At 40.9% G+C, this 25,092-nt stretch overlaps 1 long non-coding RNA gene across 1 annotated transcript; it reads left to right on the plus strand.

The window, feature by feature from the left end:
- Positions 1 to 2,666: 2,666 nt before the first annotated feature.
- LOC130540882 (uncharacterized) lies at positions 2,667 to 23,746 on the plus strand. The gene is made up of 3 exons (XR_008954901.2): positions 2,667 to 2,702; positions 11,365 to 11,523; positions 23,021 to 23,746. It is a non-coding gene; the product is annotated as an uncharacterized LOC130540882 (long non-coding RNA).
- The last annotated feature ends 1,346 nt before the right edge of the window (positions 23,747 to 25,092 follow it).

The following is a 25,092-nucleotide window of genomic DNA, read 5'->3' on the forward strand; positions in this document are numbered from 1 at the left end:
AAGGCAAAAGGTCAAGATATTTGGCAACCAAGTCCCTCAAGTAAAGAAACAGCATTACAGGCTGAGTAAAATGGTATGAAGGCAACACTCAATCAACATGTGTGTTTTTGATGCCTACTGTATGCAAGTCTCTATGCCAAGAACAGTGAGGACCGGGAGGTTGAGATAGAGTATTCATCCCCCTCCCATTCATCACAAAAAGCTTTACCGAGCATGTAGTTTATGCTCATCCCAGTGCTAGGCTCTGATGTACCAGGAGAAATAAAACAGGATCCCTGACCTCAAAAGGCCTGTGGTCTCATAAAAGTGCTAGTTAAGACACACACTGATAGCAGCATGGAGAATGCATAGTCAATGACCTGTGTGTTTGATGGATGGATGGATGAATGAATAAATGAAGTGGTATTAAACAAGGGTGAGTACCATTCCAAAAGTGCAGTTAAAGTGTTGGGGAAGGGTGCAGAAGTGAGTGAAATATGACCTGCAACCAGGAAAAATTTATGGGATGGATTGGCCTTCAGGCTTAACAAGATTTACACACGGGCATGAGAAGAGCTACATACTGGAAGAGGAGAATTAGTCAAAATTTTGGGGGGTAAATACCTTTTCAGAATGGAGGGAGAAATTTTTCCAGAGGTCAAAGCTGTCTGGGAAGACAGAGATGGGACAGGTACTCTAACCCTTGTCCAGGTACTGTAACACTTGTCCAGGTACTCAACACAGAGGAGATTGTATCTGGAGGCCTTCTTATATTATCTCACTAAGACTCATGAGAACCAGCAGGTACGTGCTCTTATGAAACGCATTTAACAGAGGAAGAAGCTGAAACTACCCACCTACAACTCCAGAAGGTAAGTGGTAGAGCCCAAGTAGGATCCCAGGGGCCCTTTGATTCAGTTTCTGGGGCAGAAGTCTGCACACTATGGCATGTGGGTCAAATCTGACGTGTCACCACTTTATGTAAATACAGTTTTATTGGAGCACAGACATACGCATTCATTTGCACATTGTCTATTGCTCCTTCCATGCTACAACAGCAGAGTTGAGTAGTTACAACAGAGACCACATGGTTTGCAAAACCTGAAGTATTTACAATCTGGCCCTTTACAGAAAAAGTCTGCAGACTGCTACCCTAGAGCTCACTCTCTCGGCTTGCGTGGCCCAGCGAGCTTTGGGCTGGCAGCACCAGCTGGAGCCGTCAACCTAGCAGACATTCCCTGCCCTTGGACACTGCCAGCCCTTCCTTCTTTGATGGGGCAGAGCCGGTGGGGAGACAGAACTCAACGGTCTTCCCAGAACGTATTAAGTCCTGTAAGAAAGCACATCCCTTGAGAACTTGAATTCCTGTGGCATCTCTACTATTTATATTAAAAACACCACAAAAACTCATTTTTCATGCTATTTCAGCTGAAAACAGCCATGGCAGGACCACAATCCGGAGATCAAGACAGAGTGGGGAGAGCATGTTTGTGGAGTCAGGGCTTAGCGTGCCCCAGGTTGCCTGTCCCAGGTGCACTGGGCCCAGGCCAGGTTTCTTTCTGGGATAGTGGGCTTGAGGAAGAGGGTAAGTCGAGAGGGGAAAAGGTACCTCGCTGGAAACCTTGCCTCCTCTCATCTAGAAAAGCATGAAAACACAAGCTGGCGTTCACACATCCACCTTGTTCGACAACCTAACATGGGTCATTAATTGAAATAAAATGAAACCAAATGGAACCCAGATGTTCGCATATATTCACTTGCACACAATTCAAAGGCAAATCACCAAATGAAAATGTGCAAAGATATTCACAGTAGTTATTTGAAGGGTATGGGGCTACCTTGTTGTCTCTACCTCAACTCTTAGTTTTGTTTTGTTTTATGGCACTTAAGCAAAGAACAGGAGAAAAAAAAGGCATAGATGTACAACTCAGAATTATTTTGTGTTTCACCGCCATAAGAATGTCAACCCCACAACTCCACAACAGACTCTGTCTGTTGTTCATGGTTGTATCCCTGATGCCCAGAACACAGCCTGGAACACAGTAAGTATCCAATGAATCGTTGTTTATTTAATAAACACATATTTTATATATGCCAGGTGATTCACAAGCAACATACATTACTGTTACAGTAAAGAAAACACATTATTTAAAAGTATGTATCAATCAAGTAAAAAAAGAATGTCTTAGCTAATAAACATTCATTGACTACCTACTATGCGTTCACATTACTGTTTTTCTTTGCCTTCAGGAGACATTGCACAGTCAATATTCATAAGAAATATTCAATTAATGCCTTACAAACATTCCTGACCACACAAACTGTACAAACGCCACCACAATTACCACATACTTTGAGGATGATATATAAAAACAATAGAATAACTACTCATCTTTAAGAAATCAATTATTCCAATGAGCCTATCATACAATCCCCAAGAGTCTGGAGTGTATTTCCCGGGGAGATAATGAAACTGAATTGCAACCGTGGTGCAGAGGAGAACCCAAAGTTGTTTTGCATAAGTTGTCATGGGCCATTATGATGCTGGCAACTTCTATGAATAAACAAGTCAGCATTTGTGAAAGTTTCCAACACAATGCATGGCACCCAATATGCCCCATTTCGCTAACCTCCACTGAGCCCCAAGCTCTGAAGATCAAAGTCAAAGCACGAAATGAACATGAGAGAGCTGGAAAGCTAACTACAAAGCCTCTAAAAGTTACGTAAGTTAATATGGGCTTTGTCCTAAGCATGCAACGCTGAGGCAGACTTTTAACTCATTTTTGTTTTCCTTTTTACAAACTTGTCAATGAAACCTTTATTTGAAAAACCACTCCTTAACGTCGAGTAGGAAAAGACAACAGAGAATAGCCAAGATTGCAAAATAATGGCTGGCCTGGCTGCACCGCCCAAGACTGGCTCTCTGGTGGCCGGGCACAGGGGCTCACACCTGTAATCCCAGCATTTTGGGAGGCCGAGGCAGGCTGATCACCTGTGAAGTTCAAGACCAGCCTGGCCAACATAGAGAAACTGTGTCTCTACTAAAAGTACAAAAATTAGCCAGGTATGGTGGCAGGCACCTATAACCCCAGCTACTCACAAGGCTGAGGCAGAAGAATTGCTTGAACCCAGGAGGTGGAGGTTGCAGTGAGCGGAGATTGCACCACTGCACTCCAGCCTGGGCAATAAGAGAGACACTCCGTCTCAAAAAAAAAAAAAAAAAAAGACTGGCTCTCTGGTAAAACCAGAGTGGAGCTTGTATGTAATAATAAATCATGCTGCTATAAAGACACATGCACACTTATGTTTACTGCGGCATTATTCACAATAGCAAAGACTTGGAACCAACCCAAATGTCCAACAATGATAGACTGGATTAAGAAAATGTGGCACATATACACCATGGAAAACTATGCAGCCATAAAAAATGATGAGTTCATGTCCTTTGTAGGGATATGGATGAAATTGGAAATCATCATTCTCAGTAAACTATCACAAGAACAAAAAACCAAACACCGCATATTCTCACTCATAGGTGGGAATTGAACAATGAGATCACATGGACACAGGAAGGGGAATATCACACTCTGGGGACTGTGGTGGGGTGGGGGGGGGGGCGATAGCATTGGGAGATATACCTAATGCTAGATGACGAGTTAGTGGGTGCAGCGCACCAGCATGGCACATGTATACATATGTAACTAACCTGCACAATGTGCACATGTACCCTAAAACTTAAAGTATAATTAAAAAAAAAAGAAAAAAAATTAATAAACCCCACAACGCTGAGTGTTAACCTGCTCCCTGTGACCCTTCATTGTTAAAGATGCTGGTGACTGCTACAAGGTTATCCACTTCACATCTGCCAGCTGGGAAGTTGTGCAAACAGCATGTAGGGGGAAGTGAAGGGCAGCTGGGAAAATGAAAAACACCTTCAGAAAGTGAAATAAACTTTCTTAAGAAGATACCACCCTCGGCTAGCCATATACCAAACCGTAAAAAGAAAGAAAAATATTAGGCCTACGCCACATGGAACAACAAGACAATCCTTTTATCTCAAGGAGGGAAAAAAAGCCACACCAAAATAGCAGCCAGATGTCCCCAGTGCCACTCTCTTTAAGAAAGATTACCAAATGACGGACAATCAGACATTATCTATTCATTCTGCAAATAAATATTAATGACCTGCTCTATGACAGGCCTAGGTGCTGGGAAAAAAAAGACCAAATAGTCTGTACACTTAACAAGTATGATTAGCTCCTTAACAACATGCTCAAATTCGCTAATGGCCTCCTATGAGCAAAGTTCATCGTGCTTTACAGATGTTATTGTCTACTCAATATATGTCTATTAAGCCCCAAGCATGCACACGGCACTGTGGCACTGTTGCAGGCACTAGGGTTACCAAAAACAGACAAAAGTCCCCTGTTATGCATCTCATTTTAAGCTCAATTTATCACCATGTAGCAGATATCATTATTCCCATTTTAGAGAGAGGAAAAGTGTGGTTAGCCCTAACCCACCCAGGTCAAACACTAGTGAAGGCCAGAGCCAGGACTTCGGCCCAGCCCACCTTTAGGTCCTTGACCTTTCCCTGATCCAAGGGTCAGAAGCAAACACAAATGTCTGCAAGGGCTAGGATGACAAAAATTACAATGGGCCAGGTTTATCCCATCATAGCCACTTATGTTTTGTTTTGTTTTCTTATTAAACACACTATTAACTCACAGTTCTATTTTCCACTTCAGTCCCCAAACAATAATAATGCTTCCTCTCATTTTTCTTGAAAACCAGCCCTTTCATGCCAACTTTTTGTTCCCTGAGACAGAGCCATAGGTAACAGGAAATACATCACTTTCTTATCTTTTCTTTCCTTTTTTTTTAATTTTTTTTGGAGAGAGGTCTCACTCTGTCACCCAAGCTGGAGTGCAGTGGTGCGATTTCAGCTCACTGCAACCTCCGTCTCCTGGGTTCAAGTGAAACTTCTGCGTCAGCCTCCTGAGTAGCTGGGATTACAGGCATGCACCCCCATGCCTGGCTAGTTTTTATTTTTAGTAGAGATAGGGTTTCACCATGTTGGCCAGGCTGGTCTTGAACTCCTGGCCTCAAGTGACCTGCTCACCTCAGCCTCCCAAAGTGCTGGGACTACAGGTGTGAGCCACCATGCCCAGCCTTCACTTTCTTTTTAACACTGTTGTGAGAAATAATTAGAATGAGAATGGTGATAAATGGGAAACTGACTCTCATCCACCCAAACATTGAGGAGGCAATGGCAGTTGCTTCTTGGCCTCAGCTTACAGTTACCATGCAAAAAGTAGGCCAAACAATGCCTCTGAGTTTTCAAGTGAAGCCAGAAATTTAGAATGCTATGTCAGATCTTCCAGTATTTAGATACTGACAATCAATTAAAACTTTTGAAAAACTATGTATGCCAGTATTTTACTAGCTCAACAATATGTATTTTGGTATTAAATCTGGCACCGATCTCCAATTTACAAGCTCCACATTATTCCTAGTATTCTTTTTAGCAAATATCATGCATATTGCACAGTACTTTTATTTATTTAGAATACCTATCGATGATCTTTCTGTATTTATAGATAGGCCATGAGACCAATTACATACAGAAGAAAAATGTGTTTATATCAAAGTACACTATATTCCAAGTATCAAATGTAAGATGGTGACAATAACTGAAGTGAAAATTGAAAGAGGGGAGAGGTTGCCTGATTCCTGAATAGCTGTCAAGGAAGAGAGGAGACTCTACCTTGGTTTATGGATGGGTCCAATTTGGACATACAGAAAAGTAAGTCAAGAAGAGATGAAGCATGAGAAAAACCTTAGAGATGAATGTGAGAATGTTTAGTTGCTCATTAATATTTAAGGAGGAGTAAATATAAGAATATTGGAAGATCACTTGAGGCCAGGAGTTTCAGACCAGCTGGGACAATACAGCATTTCTACAAAAGATAGTTTTAAAATTACCTGAGTGTCATGGCATGCACCTGTAGTCCCAGTTACTCAGGAGGATTGCTTGAGCCCAGGAGTTGGAGGCTGCAGTAGGCTATGATTGCACCCCTGCACAATAGCCTGGGCAACAGAGCAAGACTATCTGTTTAAAAACAAATAAACAAACAAACCAACCTGAAAAAAATAACATTGATAGAGTAAAAAATATGACAAGGAAGTTGTAGAAGGTGAGGACAGAAGGTTATGCTGTGGAAAATAATAGTGTATAAAATGGGGAAGGTATCTGGTCTACTTCATGACATCAGGTTAGAGTTCAGACTCAACTCTTGAGGGAGAAGTTGTGCTATACATCTTTTGATTTCTCCTGCATCTAACACAGTGCTTAACATGTAGAAAGCTTCCAATAAAATATTAAAGATGGAATGAGGTCACATGCACAATGGCATTTTGACGAACACAAAGCATGCACGACATCATGTGATTATTAATATTGATGAGGAAAGAGTATTCAAAGGAAATTTCCATAGGATTCCTGAGAGATGAATAATAAATTGAGGGTCTCTGGCAATCGTTAACATTGTTGTCAAAGTTCAACAGGCATTTCCTTCTCAAAAACAATAAAGGGAAACCCATTCTACTGGTTCCTGCTACAACTGGGGATATTATGCCAAAAGGGCAAGAGGAATAGAGGTTCCTATGTGGCCCTTTTTGAATTTCAGAATTGAGACACACTGTACCCTTCCCCCCACCCAGTCTCCCCCAATTTAAAAAAAAATTAGCAATAGCCTTTAATATAAGCAAGCAGGAAGTTTTACATTCACCAAATGCTACAGTTCACCTTCCATTGCATGATAGCTCAAGCTATGGAATCAGACAGACCTGGGTTCAGGTCCCAGCTCAGCAATTTATTAGCTCTGCCACTTTAGACAAGTTACTGAGCTTCTTTGAGCCTTTGTAAGAAGATGAGGCAGCAAAAGCAGCACCTATCTCATACAACTTATGAGGATGATGGAAGTGATGAATAGGAAACCTAATTACCCACATGTAAATACAAGCTTGGAGACAAAATGATCTCATTTCAAGGAGACATCAAAAGCCAACGAGACAATTTCTGTTGAGTTGAAAATCCCACAAAGATTTCATCCACGTTGTAAATTGGTACTTGATATTAATCTATTTTTTGACTCCTCCTAAGTGCAGTGTTGCCTTCACACGTAGCTGCATCTCTCAGCAGGGTGATCCATATCCACAGATTGCCCACAGCTGTCCCAACCACATGAAAGACCCAGACACTCCCCCATGACCCACTGGCACAAGGTAGCCATTCATCAAATGCTAGAAGCTCAGCACCAGACACAATGAAAGGTTAGCGCTCGGTTTTTATTGCTTTGGTATTAGCTTTCCCTGTCTGCAGCCATTTGATTGGTACAAAGCTTTACACTGTTTACAAATGTTTTAGAGTCCTTGCCTTTTCTTCTTATTGACTTTTACATACTGACATCATTAATCTTTAATTTTCATTGGAAACTTCATCCAGCAATCAAAATGAAATGCTGCCTTCTGCCATGTGCCTCAAAAGTCCTGATGAATTGCACACCACTAAAGAGTCTAGGTAGAGTACAGTGTGTTGGGAGGAGAATTGCCATTATTCATTCTACGCAAAAGTTGAAACTGTTATTTTTGTGACATCGCATATGCACTTGATACCAGCCGCGTATTTTCTAGCATACAGTGAGCATTTCATACAGAGCAGTGGTTTTTATTGGCTATAGTTATCTCCATAACTGATATCCTTGAGAAAAACAATTGATATTTATCAAAGACAGGAAGTAACTTCTGAAGTAAATAACATTCTTTGTCAGTGATAACTGTTACAGAAATAGCAGAGCAATGAAAGAAGTAGCAGTGTCACTATATAATCCAAGCTTGAGAGTGCTGAACAAGGGTGTAATGCAATTTCCCATTTTGCTTACTGATGTCACATATAAATGGGGAAGACAAAGTGGCATACTTTTGAGAAAAAGGAATTGTTTTCAGATTTCTTTCAAATAATTTCCAAGATCAGCATTGTCAAGTGCAACAATCTGTAATGATGGAAAAGTTGCATAACAGCAAAAAGCTGGCATGCATCTGTGTCATTAAAAACTCAGTATGATTTAACAAATTTTAGCTAAGATTTAAAAATACCGTGTTATATGATGTGGATATGCCAGACATTACTTAGTTACTCCCCTACTTTTTCTTATTATAGTTATTTTTCATTTTTTCTATTGTAAATATTTTCATAATGTCAATCAAAGAGTGCTTTTGAGATCCAATGATATATACTGAAACTTTGAGAAGCTAGTTATGCCATTAGGAATACCAGTCTCTTAGAGTTTTGCTTACCATTTAAGATGAATCTGACAGAAAGGGTCAATCAACATTGCATTAATCCATTAATGAATATAATTATATGGATGTAAGTGAGACAGGATTTTCAATACACAAAACGTGTGCTGTTAAGAAACAGATAAAAAAGGAAGCCTATAAAGATTTTACCCCAAGTTGCAATAGTTCCTTGCTATTAAATTTTTGGATTGGTTTATAAAACTCTATGTTCAATACTTCCTGTTTAATTCATGAAGCATATTCTGGCCAACATGGGTGAAACCACAGAGAAAGAAAAGCAAACAAGTATACTTAGTATAATTCATGGTAACTTCTCTTATGAAAGAGATTATGAATCATTTTATCTCTACAAATTTGATGCATTTCCAAGCATTCTGGTGTGGCACAAGAATATTAAAGATTCAATTCCTCAATTCCCAAGCATTTCCTGTTTCCCAAGCATTCTGATGTGGTACAAGAATATTAAAGACTCAATTCCTGATTTTGATAAAGTTACAGTGTGGCTGGGAGGCAAGACATGCACAAAGATACTAAACATAAGTTTACATAAGTTATGTCAAAGTAAATGCTTTGAAAGAAAAGGTAAAATCTCCATGACTGGGATGTCAGGATAATGCCATAATGGAGTGGATGAAAATTTGTCTTTGAGGAATGGAGTAAGCCTCATAAAATCATCATAAAGAAGAATGGAAAATAAAGACTCCTGGTGTGTCTGCGAAATAATTAGAGGACTAATCTGTGTAGAGGAAATACATTTATTGGAGGCAGGTGAGGTAAGGTAAAAGAAGGCAAAGACACTGGCTGCAGTCTGAATCTTCAGGGCTTTATTCTACACCCAATAGAGATGTCATTTAACAACGTAATGACTTACAAAGATTCTTGCTTTCAGATATTGGTCCGAGCATGATGTGATCAGGGGAAAGAACGTTGGGGACAGGAAGATCACTTTAGGGAGCCATCTTGCACATTTGGAATAAGAGGAGAATACAGGAGAATAAAATATGAACTCAATGACATCAGCAGAAATAAAAATTCTTTCAGAGGAATACTGAAGAAGCATGATTAACAGACTTTTGAGGTTATATGGATATTGTCAAAGAGGCAATGCATCATAAAAAACCACCCTAAAATTGTAAACTCAGTTGTTGGAAGAACTTCTTATATGACCACTGAGAAAAAGAGAAGTTAAAGAAAAGTATTAATTTAGGAATGGCAGAGAGCAGATGATATATGAGTCTGGTTTGAGACATGCTGAGTTGAATCTATTGATATATTACTAGATGGAGGGACTTAGAGGATGGTTAAAAATATTTGGCTGAAGCTCAGGAAAGAGATTGGACACTGGGAGTCCCCTGTTGGACAGCTGAAGCTATAACATTAGATGAGCTCACCAAGGGAGAGGTGTTATGCAAAGAAGATTGCAAACCTGGGACCAAGACTTAAGGAATGTCCACACATAAAGACAGGAGACAAAGAAGTTGGTGTTAAAGAGAAAGAAACAACCAGAAAGACAGGATGGGAATTGATGTCTTGGAAAAGTATGGGATCCCGAGATAGTTACCTCTGAGGACTACTCAGAGTTCTGAAACATATTTTAGCCACAGGACCTTTTTGTCAAGTGAAAAATCTGTGAGAAAACTGAGAATAGCAGAACTGCTCCAGTACGAGATGGGTTGGAGACTTGAAGAACTGATGTTTCAGTAGGGCATGGTGGCTCACAGCTGTAATCGCAGCACTCTGGGAGGCTGACACAGGAGGATCATTTGAGTCCAGGAGTTCAAGACCAGCCTGGGTGACATGGCAAAACCCCATCTCTACAAAAAAATACAAACATTAGCTGGGTATGGTAGCACATGCCTGTTGTCCTAGCTACTCAGGAGGCTGAGGTAAAAGGACTGATTTAGCCCTGGGAGGTTGAAGCTGCAGTGAGCCATGATCAGGCTGACAGAGCAAGACCCTGTCTCAAAAGCAGATAAAAATCAAACTGTCATCTCAGCCCTCCCATCTCCAACCTCACCCCCACCCCAAGCATTCACCACTACTAAGGGAGTGCGGGTTGACAAAGACTCCATAAAACAGAGCTTGAAAATCGTTGACTTTTGATTCTTTTTATTTTAAAGATCAGGAAACTGGAACACCACGAGGAAAAGTGAAGAGATTATCAGTGACAGAATCATGAGTTTCATCCCCTGATTTCTGGTCTGTTAGTCTTTAATTAGCAACAATGCTTCTTACAGTGCCCAGAAACCTGAGAGAGAAGAGAGGTTCAGGGAGGAAGGATGGTGGCCTATGTACAGAGTACACAGGGGGATGAGGGAGTCCTAGAGGTGCTCCCAGCCCAACACAGACAGACAGCTGCTTGATCCTCCATCCCTATTCCAGGAATACACCTATCAATCACTTTCTGCAGGTCGCAGGAGATAATTTATTTTCTATATACCACTTTATACTTTTTTTTTTGAGATGAATCTCATTCTGTTGCCCAGGTTGGAGTGCAGTGGCTTGATCTCATCTCACTGCAACCTCTGCCTCCCAGGTTGAAGCGATTCTCCTGCCTCAGCCTCCTGAGTACCTGGGATTACAGGCACCTGTTACCACACCCAACACATTTTTGTATTTCTAGTAGAGATGGGGTTTCACCATGCTGACCAGGCTGGTCACAAACTCCTGGCCTCAAATGATAGGCCCACCTCGGCCTCCCAAAGTGCTGGGATTACAGGTGTAAGCCACTCCACCCAGCCCACTTTATACTTTTCAAAGTATTGTCACATCCAACATCTTTTTTTATCATCACAATAATCATGGGAAGGGGACAAGTTGGGCAGGTAATACTACAGTATTCACAATGTACACAACGCCTCAGAGACATTAACTAACTTGACCAACTCACTCCAGCACCAGGATTAGAACTCCAGTGGCTCCCCACGAATAAAACAAGGCAGCTATTTGGGTTAAAGAATCAGCACAAATAGCAGAAGGTTTTGTGTCTCACCTAAATCAATAACTAAGGATTTCTGTTTCCAGATAACATGAAGAAACACACTCGATTCTGCCTCTCCCATTGAATAGAGCAATAAAACATGGACACAACACACGAAGCAGCTATTTGAGGACTCTGAGAAGGAAATGGCAGCGCACAGATTGGGGGAGAAGACCAGAATTTGAAATGCTGCTGAACCACAGGTGGGTTTTTCAATCTTCTTTCCTCTAGTATATCTTGGCCTGAACTTAAACACCAGACCTGGTAGTGGGCAACAGTGCAGAGACAGATGAGAAAACTGTAGGATAAGCCATGAGGACCGGAGAAGGAAACTCCTACCTCCAAAAGAAACTATACAAATCCCCATTTGGTTTTCTCTTTTTTCTATTTTTTAGCTGACACATAAAAAGCTGTACATTTCAGTGTAAACATCTTAATGAGTTTGGGGAAAGTAAACACCCATGAAACCATCACCACCATCAAGGCCATCAACATATTTATGACCTCCTCAAATTTTCTACTCTCCCTTTGTTATTATTAAGATTGTTTTTTCACAAAAATCAATTTTGCGAGGGTGGCAGAAGAGCTCCAATAACAGGCACTCACAGAAGCCAAAACTCTATGGGAGAGAAGTTTCTGTTTTCTGGACTTGTGATCCAAAGAGATTGAGGGAAAACCTCCATTTTTCTCTCTGTATCCCCACCACTGGCAACCAACCCACCAGAGTGGGATAATCAATTTCTAGTTTTGTAATCAGAAGGCCAAAAAGAGGAACTTCCAGGAAACAGAAAATATTAAAGGCATGAAATAAAGTAGAACTCAAGAAAACAAACCCATAAATGTGTTTATGAACATTTGGGCTCATTCTCTTACAGTGCATGTACAGATCTGATCCTACTCAGCCTACTACATAGACACATTGCTCAATGAACAAACTACCTTCCAGGATCCAGACTGGCCACTAGATGGAGCACATGCAGGGCAGATCCAAATAGCACTGAAAAGTGTTTGAAAACTGGACAAATGTTCGAATCATAACCCATAGAATGTCAGGTAGAACTTGGGGCCTGGCCTCAGACAGCCCAACTGACTGCTAAAAGAAAAATATCAACATCCTTCACAGGATTTTAGAAAGACCCAGAGTCTATTATCACTACATTTAAAATGCTCAGGATACAATCTAAAATTACTCCAACAAATGAAAAATCAGGAAAGGCTAAACTCAAATGGTAAGAGATAATCAATGGACATCAACACAGATATAATACAAATGTTGAAATTATCTGAGAAAGCCTTTAAAATATAGTATAAAAATACAGTTGCTTGAGCAAGCAACTCTAAATGCTTTTGAAACCAAAGGAAAGAGAGAAAGTCTCAGCAAAGACATAGAGGATATACAGAAGAATCAAGTCAGTATCTTAGAACTGAAAAGCACAACTGCGATTTAAAAAAAAAAAAAAAACCCTCACTGAATGGGCTTAATAGAATGAAGATAACAGAAGAAAGAGTCAGTCAACTTGAAGATAGAGCAAAAAAACTTACCCAATCTAAAAAGAAAGAAAAAGATTGAAAAACCTTAATAGAGCCTCATGGATCTACGTGATAATAAATGTTTTAACATTCATGTGACTGAAATCCCGGAAATAGAAAGAATACAGTACTGAAAAAATATTTGAAGATTACAAGTTGAAAACTTCCCAAATTTGGTGAAAGACATAAACCTACAGATTCAAGAAGCTGAGTAATTCCCAAACAGGACAAACCAAAATAAATCCACACCAAGACACATCTTACTCAGTTAAAAACTAAGGAAAAAGAATAAAGTCATTATCCATAGAGACACAGCAATTGAAATTACTGCAGATTTCTCACTAGAAACTGATAGTTACAGGAGGCAGCTCAATGCCTAGGCAGAAAGGGGCAGATCCCTGTTGAAACCCCACCTCCAAGGCAAAGACAATTTAAAGCCTGAAAGCCAAGCTACAGGTTAAATCCTCAGACCAGATTGAGAACTTGTCTTCCCATTTGGCATACTTTCCTCTGGTTGATCCCCACCCTTTACCTATTTTATGTTTTCCTACCCTTTCCTAATTGGTTTTCTACACTGTTGTGGGGAAGGGGGGTGGTTGTTCCCCACCCCTGCAGTCAGGTGATTCCTCCCTCTCTGTGTTTCTGTGTCAGAGGCTTATTATTATTATTATTATTAATTATTATTATTATTTATTATTATTACCTTTGAGTGGTGTCTTCATTTTAATCTTTTGCATACAAACCAGTCAGCATGCACTCCCCATTCTGAGTCCATAAAAAGCCCTTGACCCAGCACTTTGGCAGGCCAAGGTGGGTGGATCACTTGAGGTCAGGAATTCAAGACCAGGTTGGCCAACATGGCAAAACCCCATCTCTACTAAAAATACAAAAATATTAGTCGGGCGTGATGGTACACACCTGTAGTCCCAGCTGCTCCAGAGGCTGAGGCAGGAGAATTGCTTAAACCTGGGAGGCAGAGGTTGCTGTGAGCCAAGATGGCACCACTGTACTCCAGCCTGGATGACAGAGCAAGACTCTGTCGAAAAATAATAATAATAATAAGCCTCTGACCCAGAAACACAGAGAGGGAGGAATCACCTGACTGCAGGGGTGGGGAACAACCACCCCCCTCCCCCACAAACTCCTCTCTCTCATGAGAGCCGTTTCATTGCTCAATAAAATCTTACATTCTCATCACCTTTTAATCATCAACATGACCTCATTCTTCTTGGACTCTGGACAAGAGCTTGGGACACACTGAGCTCAGGTACTCTGAAAGGCTGTAGCACTGGCCCTTTGGCCTCGCTGGTGGAGGGCAGCACCTCATATAATAGGGCAAGGGGCTGACCGAGCTGCTAACACACTGCTGTCCATCAGGCTGTGGACAGTGGAACTAAAAGAGCTAATGAGCACACTAACGCTGCTGCTTTGGGGTCACCGGCACCTCTGCCTGGGCACCGCCATGTTCCCCTGGAGGTAACACATCTGGTCTGGCCGTGGGCTGACAAGGAATTTGCTCCTGTGTTGGCACTCAGAGTGGCTGGATGAATCCTGTACTCATGAGCTCATGTGCTCCCTCCCGCAAGGGGCTGAGCGTGATGGGTCGAGTTGATGGGATGTCCCTGCTGTGAGCCCAACAAAGGGGCCGAGAAAAATCCTGTTTCAAAACTATGGGCCCAGAGGGTAGTTCCACACTATTCTTAAAGTGTTGAAATGAAAGAACTGTCAACACAAACTCTACATCCAGAAAAAATATCCTTCAGAAATAAAGTTGAAATAAGGACATGCTCAGATGAAGAAAAACTAAGAAAAATCGTTTACAACAGATCTGCCCTCACCAAATTGCTAAAGCAAGCTCCTCAAGAGGAAGGAAAATGATACCAGATAGAAATTTTAAACATCAGTAATAAAGAGCAAATGAAAGAGTAAATAGACCATTCTTCGCTTGAGAAAAAAGATGGGAAGCAAAAATTAAACGCCGTTTACTGGGGTTTTCAATATACATAGATGTACTGGATGAAAAATTATAACCTAAAGGGAAGTAAAGAGATGCTTATAGGAGTGTTGATATTCCACTGGAAATGGTAAAATGTTGAATTTCAGTAGACAGTTAAAAAGCTAAATATGTAATTATAAACCTCAGGGCAACTACTTAAAAACCAGACAAAAATATATGGTTAAAACACAGTAGATTTTTAAAAAATGCTTAAATAACCCAAAAGTAAACAGCAGAGAAGGAAATAGAGGATGGAAACAAGACGGGCATGGCCCCTACTTCCAAGACAATTTAAAAAGCTGATCAATATTTACATTTTAGGATAAAACTCCTGAAGGAAAATATGAAGCAGAGCAAGCACTGTTGTAACTGCCTGGCAGAGTCTTCCTATCTGCTGCACAAATAAAGACCACAGCATTGCAGTAAAGAGTTTAATTGATGCAAGGCCAACCATGCCACATGGGAGATGGAGTTATTACTCAAATCAGTTTCATCTAAGGCTCATAGTTTAGGGGTTTTACAAAGCAGTTTGTACGAAGGGGTGGGGGTGTTCAGGTAATGGGTGCTTGCTGATGATCAGGTGGGGTAAAAATAAAATCACAGGGGGTTGAAGGTGTCTCCCTCAGGGAGTTGCTTCTGAGTGGGGCCACAAGAGGAGTGAGGGAAGGGTAGTTGGGTCCACTTAGAGCCATGTGTATCAGACATGTAAAAAACACCTGAAAAGATATCTTAAAAGGCCAATCATGTGTTTTACAATAGTGACATTATCTGTAGGACCTCCAGAATAATGGGTGGCAATTGTTTATGTCTACACCTTAGCAGAATTCAGGTTCCTGTCCTCCCTCTAGCCTGGTGGCATTTCATTAGCTTTACAAAGGTGGTTGTATTTTGGGGGAAGCCTATTATTTAACTATAACCTAAATGTCTTCCAAAGTTAGCTTCATCTAAGCCCGGGAATAATTAAGACAGCTTGAAAGATAAAGGCAAGAGGGGTGTGAGTTAGATCAGATCTCTTTAACCATCATAATTTTCTCACTGATATAATTTTTGCAAAGGCAGTTTCACTGTGACATAGACTAACACTGCTGACCCAGAGTGATCAGGAATGCCTCGAGGAGGAGATGAGCTTTCAGTTGAGACAAAAAGCAAGTCCGGGGAAGGATATCTCAAGAAGATGGAAGATCTTGAGCAAAATCCCTACAACTGGAAGACTTGGAAGAACTGAAAGATCATTGCAGCTGGAGTAATGAGCAAGGAGCCTGCTAGGAAGGCAAAAGAGGAGGAAAAAGACTGCATAAGCCCTTGCAGACCATAGTTACAAGTCTGGAATTTGTTCTAAGTGCAGCGAGAAGCTGCTGAAGTTTTGCATTTGAAAAGAGTTACCCAGAAGAACCCTACCTACCTCCACCCAAAGTGGGAGATTCCTAGGCAAAGCATGTAAGTTGCTCCCTCAGGGTTTGGTTGAGAATTACACAGCAGAACAAACAAGGAGGTCCCAGGCAAGAGCCAGCTTTCTCATTTCTTTTACAACTGAATGGTTGGCTTCCCCGGGCAGAAATGTGTATAAATCTGGATTACATCTAACAGTCAGATTCCTTATCTAAAAGACGACAGCCAAAGTTTGATCTTTGGCCTAAGGGGAGAATTGAAAGGTGTTTATGTCTTAGAAATAATCAGAGTCAGACATCTCAAAATTAAAATTCTTTGTCAGCCTGTCAATATTTATGAATGTGTAAAATTTCCAACAGCCCCATTCCACAATTTCCATGCATTGAAGGTTGAGAGATGTTTGACCTTGAAGATAGCATCTCTTAGCCTGCACATTTTTCATTTTACAAAGTTTATTTAAAACACTGACCCATCTTTCTCCTTGAAATCAGAGTGAGATTTTCTTACAATAGAGCTTGCAGGATTAAAAAAGTAAGCTACAGCTTCCCCACACCACCCCAAACAACACGAATTAGTAAACCACGAATACTGTATGCTACAGCGAAGCTAGTTTGGAACAAAGGTAAGATTTGATTTCAGAACAAAAGGTTTTTATTCATAACTTTGACATTAACTTATTATGTGAACTTGGTCAAGTATTTTATTTACCTTCAGAGGCTTCTATTTTATTACCTGCAAAATAAAGAGATATTTAAAATAATTTTGTGAAATGCTAACACCACAAACAAGATTGACTGGAGGCTTACCATAAGCCAGGTTCTTTTGTAGAAGTCCTCTATGTGCTATTTGCTTTGATCCTCACAACCCCCATATGATGTAGCATGGCAGACATGCCAGCTTTCCTGTTCTCTCTGAGATGTATGGTAAAATGTGGCCCAAAATCCCTTTCCATGAAGGGCTTGTTAGCTCAGTTACTGCTAGTACAGTCAGCAGAAGGCATCTGGCTGTCAGTCTCTTCAGGGGTCACCTCCACATCCAAAAGCAGCCTCACCCAAGGTCATGCCCCTTCCCAGGAGGTCTGTACCTAATGACTGATCAATGTAAGAACATAAAGGCCCGGCCTTCTTAGCTCCAGAGCAGCTTTAGGGGCCTGTTGAGGCTGCCATGGTCCCTGCATCATAGTTTTTCTCCTTCTGCCATCCCCTGCATCACTACTGATCCAATAAATATCACTTCCAGCTGAAAATTAAAAAGTCATTGTCTGTAAGTACATACATATGTACATGTATGTATACATGTTTGTGCATATATACATACGTAAGGGTCAGGTTCCCTAGAAGCAGAACCTAAGACAAGGATTTAGAAGCATGTGATTAACTGAGGGAGCACTCTTTGAAACAAAGATTAGGGAGGGGCAAAGTGTTGAACACGGATACAGCATCTGGTGAAGTCTAGCCTTGGCCTAGCTCATGAGAGCAAACCACCATTGCAAAATGTAACTGAGGCAGTGAAAGAGATCTGACCCAACCAACTCCATCTTTATTCTAACTTCCAAGCTGTCCTTGTTCATTCCTGGGTGTAGGCTGAACTAACTTTGGGAGGAACTTAGTTTACAGTTTGTTTTTTGAGATGGAGTCTTACTCCGTTGTCCAGGCTGGAGTGCTGTGGCAGAATCTTGGTTTTTTCTGCACAAAGGAGCACATTCAAGGAGACCAAATGTCCAGTTCTCATGAAGGTCCCAATTTGTGTCACTGACATCCTTTTTCATTGGGATTACCAGAGAAACACTGGCTCCTATCAAGGTCTGTACACTCTGTGAAAGCAGAAATTTTGTTCCATCCACAGAGATTTTCCTCGAGCCTAAGCAAAATAGTCTAGAAGTGATGGAATAAATATATGTTGATGAATGTGGTGGATTGAATGGTGTCCCCCACCCCCAAAGATACATTCATTTCCTGACCCCTGGAACTAGTGAATATATGACCTTATGAGAAAAAGCTCTTTTCAGATATCATTAAGGATCTCTCAATAAGATTGGCCTGGATTTAGGGTGGTGTCTAAATTCAATCACAGGCATACTTACAAGAAAAAGGCAGGGAAAGACTTATGACACAAAGGAAGAAAGGTGACTTGAAGACAGAGACAGAGATTGGAGTGGTGAGTCTACAAGCCAAGGAACATGGAGAAGAGCTTGCAGTCACTAGAAGCCAGGAGAGAGGCATGGGACAGATTCTCCCTCGGGGTTTGCAGAGGAGCAAACCCTGGCAACACCTCGATTTTGGGCCTCTGGCCTCCAGAACTGTTAGTTTTAAGCCATCGAATTTGTGGTAGTTTTTTTGGCTGCCCTAAGAAATCAATACAGAGAACGAATGAATTAGCAAATAAATCTGAATGTCTGGGAATGAGTAAGAAGAACCCAAGGTGAGAAAGGAAATGTAGGGAGGAGTTTTTGAAAAGAAGTTTTGGGATCTGTCTGCACAACTCAACTCAAATAGAATCTCTGCTCCCGGGTTGGGCCCTGAGCCTGGGACTAATAAGGAGATGACTGCAGTTCTATGACAAAGGCAAGCATTGGGCTGCCTTCAAGTATCCGGGCCGTAAGGAGCCCAAGATAAGGTTTTGGTGAGTATGTGAGAGAGAGACAGATGGGTATAAAATGGAAAAGCTGACTTGGGTTTCTGTACCTCAGGTCTAGAAGACACTCAGGTTGGGCTGTCTCATGGAATATGATGGGGGAATCCATATCCAGGCAGAGAACTCTAAGGAACTCCAATCTAGACATGGGAATCTCTTGAATCTTCAGAAGGAACTCCTGAATGGAATGTAATTTTGGCTATATTTGAGTAACAATATCCACATGGAGGGGAAAATACTACAGGATAAGGAAAGGGGAGGAAAAGGAAAGACATGAATACCTGCATCTCAGTTTGTTAAAAAATGAGAACAACACAAGAGCCCTGGAGAGCATCGGGGACCTGCATCACTGGCCTTTGCTCCGTACTCTGCACCACTTCTTTTCCCATGACCTCATCAGCTAAGGTTATGGGGTAAAAAATGGGCTGGGAAGGACAAGAATCAGTGAGCTAACACTCATGTACAACCTCAAACACTCGCTTAAAAGATAAATGCAGACTCATGGGCATACAGACACACCCTACCACGGTGGGGCTGAAGGAACAAGTTTATGGAGACACGTTCACAAGCATTGTAGTTTTGATGTGGAATTCTCGGTACTTTCTGAGGTTCATAGCGTTTCTGATAAGAACCTCTGCTGCTCTGCAGAGTGTCTCTTGTTATCGCTTTCCAGTCCTGAAAAAGGTCTTGGAATTCTCTGACTCCAGTTACCTTTCCCAAAAGGAACACTAAAAGGGATAAAGTAATAAAAAATGATTACGTGTTTCTACATCTTCAGTGATAAGGTGGCCGAAATGTGATAAGACGACCATAGATTTTCTCTCTGAAAATGACATTTCTAGATGTAGTGCCTTTCCTACCTGCCCTGTTTGAAATAGCAAGCTAATCACACTTCACCCAGATTTAATTTTCTCTCTGTGTTCATTAACTACCTAATATTATGTCTATTTGTTTATGGTCTGTCTCCCGACAAAATATAAACTCTACAAAAGCAAGGACTTTATCTATCTTGTTCATATCTCTTAAATAGTACCTGGTACATAGTAGGTATTCATTAAATATCTTTGTTTAATGAAGAAGTTAACATTAATTTAGTTCCAGTTAACTAGATGACACTGATGTCATCCCTTGGTATCCTAGGGGGATTGGTTCCAGGATGCCCTCCCAAGCTACCAAAATCAGCAGATGCTCAAGTCCCTAATATAAAATGGCACAGTGTTATCATATAACCTACGCTCATTTTCCTTTATTTATTTATTTAGAGACAGTCTCACTCTATCACCCAGGCTGGAGTGCAGTGGCCTGATCTCAGCTCACTGCAACCTCTGCCTCCTGGGCTCAAGCAATTCTCCTGCCTCAGCATCCTAAGTAGCAGGGATTACAGGCGCCCACCAACACACCTGGCTAATTTTTGTATTTTCAGTAAAGACACTGTTTTGCCATATTGGCCAGGCTGGTCTCAAACTCCTGGCCTCAAATGATCCATCTGCCTTGGCCTCCCAGGGGGCTGGGATTACAGGAATGAGCCACTGCATCCAGCTCGCCAATAGTCTTTAAATCGTCTCTAGATTACTTATAATACCTAATACAATGTAAATGGTATGTAAATAGTTGTTACACTGTATTATTTTATTTGTATTATTTTTTATTGTTGTATTGTTATTTTTTTATTGGGTTTGTCCCCAAGTATGTTTGATCAATGTTGGCTGAATCCACGGATGCAGAACCCACAGGTACAGAGGGCCAACTTTATTTGCTTTGTGAAATTGTACTATGTAAAGGTGAGAAGTTACCCTCCGCAAGATTGCAATGTACATAAATAATGATAGTGCTCAGGGAAACTACAAGGCCATGTCGAGTTATAAACAAAGGACTATTGAGAGAGCACAGAAAAAAAATTATGAAGGCTTTATGAATTTGAGCTCTACCCATTAATAGAGACGAGACTCAGACAAAAAAACTCCAGCACACAGTGGGCTTGCAGTGGCATGGGCCCTGTTTGAAACGCCCATCATCTGAGAAGCAGACTTCCTGACACCATGACCTTGGATTAGTAAGTTGTATTTTGTGGAACTTGGCTTCTTCATCTGTAAATTAAACAACCTCTGCCTAGATGATCACGAAATCTCCTTTCCATGACAACACTGGGTGGGGAGAACTGTAAAAAATGGAGCAGGGTTTGGGTATCAATTCCTTCCAAAGTCTGAGGCATGAACAACAAGAGGACATTAAATCAATAAGAGTTATATGACCCATAACCAAGCCGTCTGCTCTCAAGGTCTAGCTACCAGGATGTTCTTCATAGAGTTAATTACAATAAAGAGAAAATGGAAAAGCAAACTGGAAACTGTTTAGAGTTTATTTTGAACTAACTCCAGACTTAAAGAAAAATTACAAAAACTTGAGTTTCCTATCTCTCTCGCCCAGCTTATCCTAATATTTTAATAGTCTCTTTCTCTTTGGTGCTCTGAAATTTAACTGGGTTGTGTCTAGTCGTGGGTTTTTCTTTCACCTGCTTTGTACCTGGTATCTTAACTCGGCACTGAAAACTGTCCTCTATTATCTGATTATTTTCTCATTCCCATTGTCTCTTTTCTCTTGGAAGGACTCCTAGGAGTTGGAGATTGGGCCCAAGTACGTATATTAATACTCTGTCTTTCAAATGCTCTCCCATGTTTTCTCTACATCTTTGGCTTTCCATACTGAGAGACGTAATGTATCTCTTCTAAATGTTAAAGAACATTTCTTTCATTATGGAAGTAATAGTTTTAATTTAGAGCAGGAGTTCTCAATCTTGGCAATATTGACATTTTAGGACACATAATTCTTTGTTTTGGGGGCTGTCCTGTGCATTGTAGGATGTTGAGCAGCATCCCTGGCGTCTGCCCACTATGCCATTTGCACCCCCAACCCCACTGGTCACAGCCAAAAGTGTCTTCTAGACATTGTTAAAAGTCCACTGGGGAACACAACTGCCTCCTGTTTAGAACCATTAATTAAAAGAACTCTATTTTTGAGTTCTTCTCTTTCATTTCAGCTTGTCCTTTTAAAAAATGGCCAGAATCACTAATACAATTAGGCTTTGCTAAAATCCTCTTTCGTTCCTTGATTAATTTCTGTCTTCCAGAGTCAATGTTCTGTTTGTTCATCTTGGTCCTCCTTCAGAATTGATTTCCCTCACATGTTTGGTGGTCTGGACTGTCTGTATATATTCATAAATACAGGTTTTAACAATTAACATAGGTCACTGAGGTAAGCTTCTGTTTCCTTTGAGTGGGCTCCATGCCCCCAACAAACTTCTTCCTTGAATAAGGGGATAGACCAGGAACTGAGTTTCTAGCTGGGGCCTATGAACAAGCTGGCTTCACTTTAGGGTGGACCAGTCCACAGCAAGTGAACAGACTGACTGCTCCCCTCCCCAAATGTCTGATTATAGCGTGCTTCACCATGGGCTCCTGGCACCCCATACCATATCACACCCACACACAAAAAAGTCCTAGAGAGGTCTCCCAATACTCACCCTGATGCCTGCATCTCCTCCAACCCTCACCCTTTGTAATCTTCTGAACCAAAGGCAGACACATTCTGAGACTCTGGGAAAGAGTAATTCTCAAATTTAATCTTGTCATTGCTGCCTTGCCCTCAGGGTGTTCCCAGCCCCTTCCTCCAAATGTCTTTCAATAGGTGATTGATTAAACAAAACATTTTACATTTACGCCAAGGAATACTACACAGCAATAAAAAAGAGCAAATATTGATGTGCTTAACAACTTGGATGGATTTCAAGGGAAATGTGTTGACTGAAAAAAGCTAATGGCAAAAGTTTACACACTGGATGATCCCACTGACATAACGTTCTTGAAATGACAAAATCATAGGTGGAGAACAGATAAGTGGTTGCCAGGAGTTAGGGATGGGGGGTGACATAGGGTGTGTGTGACTGTAATGGGTAGCATAAGGGAGATCTTCATGGTGATGAAATATTAATAGTCCTGTGTCTCGATTGTGGTGGTGGTTATACAAATACACACGTACATGTAATAAAACCAAATGTCTACACACACATACCCAAGTGCACATAAATCAGGTAAAACTGATGGCTGAAGTTCTGTGATGGTACCAACGTCAATTTCTTGCCTTTGATATTGTAGTAGAGTGATACAAGATGTGACCGTTGAAGAATGCTGGGTGAAAGGTGACTCCCTTCATGGAACCCGTATGGAATCCGTGTATATTTTTTGGGTAATTTCCTATGACTCAGTAATTATTTCAAAATAAAAATGTTTAAAAAGTGAAGTCACTGTGACTCCATCTTCATTTTCACCTCCAGATATTCATGACCTCCACTGGCCCACTGGAAGTTCCCTCTCTCATTCTTAGACAAGTAAGCCTTCATTTCTTCTATAGCATTTCAATGGGATTTTTGGAGGTAGAGGAAGCAAATTCTTACATTCATGTGTGTACACTCAGCAGTCAACGCATACTTTTTTTTTTTTTTTTTGAGATGGAGTCTCACTCTGTCATTCAGGCTGGAGTACAGTGGTGTGATCTTGGCTCACTGCAACCTCTGCCTCCCGGGTTCAAGCAATTCTCCTGTCTCAGCCTCCCAAGTAGCTGGGATTACAGGTGCCCACTACCACACCTGGCTAAATTTTGTATTTTTAGTAGAGATGGAATTTCACCATGTTGGCCGGGCTGGTCTCAAACTCCTGACCTCAAGTGATCCGCCTGCCTCGGCCTCCCAAGGTGCGGGATTACAGGCATGAACCACCACACCCGGCCCATACATTTCTTTCGAATTAAGAGAAGCATGAGGTCTTAAATCACAGTTTCAATTAAAAGCCCAATTTATAAAGAACAAGATTTCTTTAAAAGTAATCTACATTTAGTGATATGTTATTCAAATATTACCTATTCCCTTATGAATTCTAAATACTTTCCTTGAAATAAAGTAGGAAGCATTAAACATGTATAGGCTTCTTGTATGTCAGTCTTACCTCAAAAAAGCAGTTAAAAAATATTAAATACCACCATTGAGTGAACATACACACACATACAAAGAGGGTATTATATCAGAAGTCTACATAGTAGGATCATGCTGACTAATCATACTGCAAAATTTTCCCATATTACTAAGCATGTCAGCACAAGTCAGATCTGTGCCCTTGACTTTTGCTGATAATCTTCTGAAGAAGCATTCACGTTGCAATAGTTGCTGCATATGCTATGGACGTCTTTTAAAGGAATTTTCCCATAGATTACTCAATATCTCCTCTGTGATATCACTTCATAAATTTCCTTTAGAGCAGTGGTTCTCAAATCATGGTCCATAGACCAGCAGCATCAGTATCACCAGGGAATGTGCCAGAAATACAAATTCCCAGGCTACAATGATTCAGACACTCTACGGATAGGACCTAGAAATCTGTTTTAATAGGTCCTCTAGGAGACTACCAGGCAAACTGGAGTTTGAAAACTACAACTTTAAGACATAGTCGTGGGTTCTCTATTTTGGAAGTGGCTACAATAGAGAAACTTTTTTTTTTAATGACTTAAAATACAAGAAAAGAACGTGGTGGCTCACACCTGTAATCCCAGCACTTTGGAAGTCTGAAGAGGGTGGACATTTGAGCTCAGAGTCCAGCCTGGGAACCATGACAAAACCATGTCTCTAGAAAAAAAATACAAAAATTAGCCAGGCATGGTGGCATGCATCTGTAGTCCCAGTTACTCAGCAGGCTGAGGTGGGAGGCTTGAGCCCAAGAAGTGGAGGCTGCAGTGAGCCAAGATCTTGTCACTGTACTCCAGCCTGGGTGACAGAGCGAGACTCTGTCTCAATTAAAAATAAGAAGAAAAAATATGTAGTGATGGGAGAAAATCCCTGAAAAAAGTATTTTTATTCTAATTTTCTGCTACTGGGAGCTTTGTGAATTTTAAATTCTTTTTTGGGTCAGGGGAGGTAGGATGTTCAGAGCCAAATTGGAAGCTCAGTCACAGTAAATATATTAACCCAGAGAGTTAGCATATGGATTTCCTCCTCCTTTCCTTGCCCCCATTTCTTATTTTTATTTTATTGGATTTTGTTCCTTTGGGAAAAGTATAAAGTTATAAATATAGTCAATAAATTTTGAAACTGCTTAACAGTGGCAATGTGCTTTTGTATGCTGCCACATGTTCTGAGTATGAAATACAGATCATGATGACCATGCAGATGTTACCAGAT

This window comes from Pan paniscus, chromosome 18, assembly GCF_029289425.2.
Source record: "Pan paniscus chromosome 18, NHGRI_mPanPan1-v2.0_pri, whole genome shotgun sequence".
NCBI classification, from domain to species: Eukaryota; Metazoa; Chordata; class Mammalia; order Primates; family Hominidae; genus Pan; species Pan paniscus.